Genomic DNA, 6,785 nt, shown 5'->3' with positions numbered 1-6,785 from the left:
TGTCAACTAAGATGGAAGCAATTGTCACACTGAGGCTGTGGCTAATCTACTCCATCACTCTGTAGTTACTCATTAAATCATTAAGATTAAGTGTTCATATTTGAATACCTTTGGGGATTGCCTTGCCAAAGGGAAAACAGAAGGCACTTCAATATGACTTTTAACAAATATATAGCCCTCCAGATTAACAATGTATGTCCTGTATGCATCCTGAAATAGAAAAATGCTTATTTATAATATACAGTTTATCCTGAACAGCTGTTTAAGTAGTATATTTGCTTTGAAAAACAATAAAATTTAATTTGCCTTTATTGACCTTCGCTATATTAATTTTAGCAATTTATTAATTTACAGTTGGTAATCAGTGGATAAATTACATATCATTCTGTGGTCTCAGAACACATGCAGAGCTTGAAGGGAATCTTGTCACCGAGCTTATCTACGTCCACAGCAAGTTGTTAATTGCTGATGACAACACGGTTATTATTGGTAAGTATGGTGCATGGTCTGTGATTGTTCCCAGCCAGTCAACTCACCCCAGGCAAAACTTCTGTTGCTCTTCCTCTCAAGCTTCCTCTGTAGCTGAGACAGTAACACAACATCTAAACCTCTTCTGAAGCAATCACTTTCTCTCATATCCTTTCTAACACATTTTTTACCTATGCAGAAGCTGAGAGACAGAGAAATTCTATGGACTTTGTATGAATTACAGTATCCAGAGGCAGTGAGTTAACCCAGCAGTCCACTGGGTGATCAAGATCACTGCTTGATCTCTTAATTCTTTCTTAGTTCCTTATGTTTATTCTGAATCCAAGTGACTGGGTTTCAGGGATTGGAGAGTGGGGGAGAAATAAGAAGGAAAAGGGTGTTATAAGCAAGTACCTTGTGGTAATCTGAATATGTTTACACCACATTTACCTTAACCACCTAACCATTACCACAAATCTGAAGTTGTGTAAAAGTCAAATCAGAAGAATAGTAAGGTACACTGCTTCTGTGCTCACCCTGGCTTTTCCTAACATTGCATCTGGGTGCCATCAGTCAGATGTAGAGCAGTCCAGCTTTGCTAATGGGTATGGGTGAGGAGAGAATTGTGTGATAAATGACAGAACACAGCTCTGTGCTAAGGTCTGCAATCTTTTCTGGTCAAGGATCAAGGATTTTTCCCAAGCTTCTCCCCATTGACAGATTGAGGAGAGGATTACGGTTGTACATTTTACTCCGATTAGATTTTCATTCTTTCATATGCATGGAAAGTTTTGTATTTTCCATCAGTGACTTGTTTTGCCTTCTAATATTATGTAAAATGAATACTGGAAAACCAGGATGAACAACAGAGTATTAGTTAGCAGCTAGATACGTGTATATGAAGAAACCAGGGTGGGGCTTGTCAGAGATAGGTGTGTCCTACTTTTGGGAATTTTCTTCATCTGTTTTAAGTAAAATGTAGATTCTCATCTATAATAAGATCCTTTCTTATTATTTAAGAAACTAAATGTTATGGAGTATTTTGAAAGTTTTTGACAATAAATATGATCTTTAATCTCTGCTGAGAAAAGAAAAAAGTATCTCACACCTAGGAGTGATGAGGCTGCCTTGTGTGGCATTGATTTAAAAAGGAAAGGTAATACTGAAGTCAGAAGATGTATACACTACGGTATGCTGCATTGTGGGGAGACACACACACATTCTTTTAATACTTGAATAGCGTGTTTAAGAAAAATATCTTGTTCTTTGATATCTTTTTCGATAAGGATCAAACCTCTCTAGGGGTCTAGTCTTCCTCCACTTCTCCAACATACAAGGTGTCTCTTATTTCCCCCAGGCCTTGCTCTTCAAAAAGCAACTTCAGAATATTTTTATATTAAATTTGGCAATGACTGAATGAAAGAAAAAAATATTGATGTTTCCTGAAATGGAAAAATAAATAAATAAAGCCAAGTAAAATTCAATTGGTCTCTTGAATAAGATTTCAGAACTCTAAGTGAGGGGGGGGAGACAAGATGGTGGACTGAAGCCAGCTTTCAACAAAGGCTCCCGTCCAGAAGGAGAGTTAAGGGACAGGAATTTAGTAAGTATCCTGGTGGACTTGAGCCTCACCAAGAGAGAAGGCTGAAGAACGCACATCAACACCGCTGAGGCAAGTTGTGATCACAAGGACGCAAACAAAAGGTACAAAATCCACCACCAAGCGGACGGGAGTCCCCCTCCCCCATAAGACCGGCTCATGAGCCCCACGATTGAACAAGCGGGCAGAAATTAAAGGCCCTCCCACTACAGTCCATGGGAGAGACCTTCTAAAAACTGGACCTACCTCCCCTACTGGGGTGCCGTGGCGTTCTCCTGCCGGACATAGGGCTGAATAAAACTTTGGGAATCCTTTGCCGGCAACCCTGAATCCCCGGCACTCCCCTCCCGCCCACTGAGGTCTGGAGGCGTGTCCCCCAGGACTTCGGATCCTTGGGTGATTTCTCAAGGGGAGTGGACAGTCCCCGAGTTGCGACAGGTCAGCATTGACTCTGAGGCGCGCAAGTGAGGAGAGGGCACCGGGCTGAGGGGGAGTCATGCCTCGAGGGGGCACTTCCCTGCGGTGCAGTGCAGCAACCCTCCCCGGGCATACGGGGCCCAAGACTGAATAAGTCTCTGGCCTCCCCGCTGAGAGCTGAGAACCCCTACTCTCACTCGGGGTCTGAGGGCCTATCCCCCAGGAGTACGGCTCCTTGGGTGATTTCTCGAGGGGAGTGCACAGTGCCTGAGCTGCGTCAGGTCGGCAGTGACTCTGGGATGCGTGACCGAGGAGAGAGCACTCTGCTGAGGGGAAATCAAGCCTTGGCGGCACTTCCCTGCGGTGCAGTGCAGGAGCCCTCCCCGGACCGTAGTATTGCGTGAAACTGAATGAAACTCTAGCTTCCCCCACCCCACTCCCAATCGGGGTCTGGGGGCCCATCCCCCAAGAGTTCTGATTCTTGGGGGATCTCTTAAGGGGTGTGGACTCAGAACAAACTGCGGGCGCTCAGTGCTGACTCTGGGGCACGGGACAGAAGAGAAAAGGGTCGCCTGAGTGCCCACACCAGAGCAGCAGTTCCCTGGAGGTAGATCAACAGCCGTTTTTTCTTTAACAGCAGAACGCTCACTTCGGGATATTCTGAGGCCACACCCCCTGTCTCCCTGGGCAACCAGAGGAGGCCACCGGTGACATGGCTCACAAACCCGGGAAGCTTCCAGGGCGGGGCCGACCCAGAGAGGTGTTCAGACGCAATTCTCCAGCAGCAAAGACGTTTGAACTCAAAACAGCCCGTCTTCTGTAGGCGACGACAGGAACAGAGACAGAACCTCACAAAGTTGTCTGTTCTGTTCTGTTCTGTTAGCAGCATCCATCAGGGACGGGGCTAAGCCTGAGTGAACACCTCCTTCCCATCACCTGCATCAAACACTCAAACATGTCAGGCCCCATCTCCTCCTGCTAGATAGCGGCAGTCTGCGGGGGCCTGGCAGACTTCCTTGCGATTCAGGCAGGTGCAAACCCCTGGAGTGTCTGTTCACTGCAGGCAACTGGGTTAGCCATCTGCAGAGATACCAGTGACTGGGTCCGACGGAGGGGCAAAGTGGGGAAGGAGACGTCAACCTTCCCAGACTGCTCTGTTTGCTGGGTGGCTCCTCCTGACTCCACGCTGCACTGGGGTGAGCTGTGTCAGAGGAGTCACCAGGCCCCTGTGATCCAGTTCCCAGAGACCTCTTGAACCCTTCCACCTGAGACAAGTGCCGATTGAGACAGTTGATTCGGACCTTTTGAACTGGGCTAATAGACTGAGGACTCTTCAGGCGGTGCCCTGGGTGTGCTATTGTAGGAAGGTTTGATTCTCCTTTTCCAATTGGGGCCACAGGTGGGCAGGCGGAGTGACTTAATTGCTGATTTTTCCACACAGCTGAGACTTCAAGCCAGAGTAGAAGTTGCAATAGGATCGAACAGAAACCAGCTGAAAACAAGACAGAACCACTTTGCTCCACCACACCAGACAGGGCCCCAGTTTCTCAGGCCACAACACTGTACGGGCCCTCGATAAAACCCCAGGGGAAAAACCAAACGGAGTAAACCATGGGGCGGAATCAGCAGAAAAACTCTGGTAACATGAATAACCAGAATAGATCAACCCCCCCAAGAAAAGATATGGCAGATGTGATTGAAGATCCCATTCATAAACAACTGGCTGAGATGTCAGAAGTCGAATTCAGAATTTGGTTTGCAGACAAGATTAATAAAACGGAATTAGGAATTCGAGGAGAAATTCAAAAACTGTCTCAAGAATTTAACGAATTTAAAGACAAAACCACCAAAGACTTAGACACACTGAAACAAGAACTTACAGCCCTCAAAGATATGAAAAATACAGTAGAATCCCTCAGTAACAGAATGGAGCAAGCAGAAGAAAGGATTTCTGACATTGAAGATAAAGTCTTCGAACGCTCCCAATCTCTCAAAGAGGAAGAGAAATGGAGAGCAAAAATGGATCACTCACTCAGAGAACTCTCAGATAATTCGAAAAAAAACAACATAAGGGTTATAGGAATTTCAGAGAATGATGAAGTGGCTGCCAAGGGCACAGAGGCCCTTCTACATGAAATTATGAAAGAAAATTTTCCAGACATGCCTAGAGAATCTGAAATTCAGATAGCAGACAGCTTCAGAACCCCAGCACGATTCAACCCCAATAAGCCATCTCCCAGACATATCATAATTAGCTTCACTAAAGTTAACATGAAAGAGAAGATTCTCAAAGCAGCCCGGCGAAAGAAAACTATAATGTACAAAGGTAAGAATATTAGAATAACTGCAGATCTCTCTGCTGAAACTTTTCAAGCAAGAAGAGGCTGGTCATCAACTTTTAATCTCCTAAAACAAAAAAACTTTCAACCCAGGATCTTGTATCCAGCTAAACTGAGTTTCATCTATGATGGAGAAATTAAATACTTCAATGACATTCATATGTTGAAAAAATTTGCCAGAAGTAAACCAGCTCTTCAGGATGTTCTCAGACCTATCCTCCACAATGACCAACCCCATCCTATACCACAAAAGTAAACTCACTCAGAAACTTCAGATCAAACTCCAACTTCCACACTGGCGAAAGGATTAAAAATGTCCACTGGACCTTTGAAAAACTCAATACCCAAAATTCCACCAGACTTATCAATACTCTCCATCAATGTGAATGGCTTAAACTGTCCTCTAAAGAGGCATAGGTTAGCTGACTGGATACAAAAACTCAAGCCAGATATTTGTTGCATACAAGAGTCACATCTCAACTTAAAAGACAAATACAGACTCAGGGTGAAAGGATGGTCATCCATATTTCAGGCAAATGGTAATCAGAAAAAAGCAGGTGTTGCAATCTTATTTGCAGATACAGTAGGCTTTAAACCATCAAAAGTAAGGAAGGACAAGAATGGTCACTTCATATTTGTTAAGGGTAATACTCAATATGACGAGATCTCAATTATTAATATCTATGCACCCAACCAGAATGCACCTCAATTTATAAGAGAAACTCTAACAGACATGAGTAACTTGATTTCCTCCAGCTCCATAATCGTTGGAGATTTCAACACTCCCGTGGCAGTGTTGGATCGATCCTCCAGAAAGAAGCTGAGCAAAGAAATCTTAGATTTAAACCTAACCATATTTAGATTTAGCAGACATCTACAGAACATTTCATCCCAACAAAACTGAATACACATACTTCTCATCAGCCCACGGAACTTACTCCAAAATTGATCACATTTTAGGTCACAAGTCTAACCTCAGTAAATTTAAAGGAATAGAAATTATTCCATGCATCTTCTCGGACCATCATGGAATAAAACTTGAATTGAGTAACAACAGGAATCTGTGTACCCATACAAAAACATGGAAGTTAAATAACCTTATGCTGAATGATAGCTGGGTCAGAGATGAGATTAAGAAAGAAATCACCAATTTTTTGGAACAAAATGACAATGAAGACACAAACTATCAGAACCTCTGGGACACTGCAAAGGCAGTTCTAAGAGGGAAATTTATAGCACTGCAAGCCTTCCTCAAGAGAACGGAAAGAGAGGAAGTTAACAACTTAATGGGACATCTCACGCAACTGGAAAAAGAAGAACATTCCAACCCCAAACCAAGTAGAAGAAAAGAAATAACCAAAATTAGAGCAGAATTAAATGAAATTGAAAACAAAAGAATAATACAACAGATCAATAAATCAAAAAGCTGGTTTTTTGAAAAGGTCAATAAAATAGATAAACCTCTAGCCAACCTAATCAGGAAAAAAAGAGTAAAATCTCTAATACCATCAATCAGAAACAACAAAGACGAAATAACCACAGACTCATCAGAAATCCAAAAAATCCTTAATGAATATTACAAGAAACTTTATTCTCAGAAATATGAAAATCTGAAGGAAATAGACCGATACTTGGAAGCACGCCACCTTCCAAGACTTTACCAGAATCAAGTGGAAATGTTGAACAGACCCATATCAAGTTCAGAAATAGCATCAACTATACAAAACCTCCCTAAAAAGAAAAGCCCGGGACCAGATGTTTTCATGTCAGAATTCTACCAAACCTTTAAAGAGGAATTAGTACCTATATTACTCAACCTGTTCCAAAATGTAGAAAAAGAAGGAAGACTACCCAACACGTTCTATGAAGCAAACATCACCCTGATCCCCAAACCAGGAAAAGACCCAACAAGAAAAGAAAATTATAGACCAATATCACTAATGAATATAGATGCAAAAATA

This window comes from Nycticebus coucang, chromosome 18, assembly GCF_027406575.1.
Source record: "Nycticebus coucang isolate mNycCou1 chromosome 18, mNycCou1.pri, whole genome shotgun sequence".
NCBI lineage: Eukaryota > Metazoa > Chordata > Mammalia > Primates > Lorisidae > Nycticebus > Nycticebus coucang.
This window is presented reverse-complemented; position numbering follows the sequence as displayed.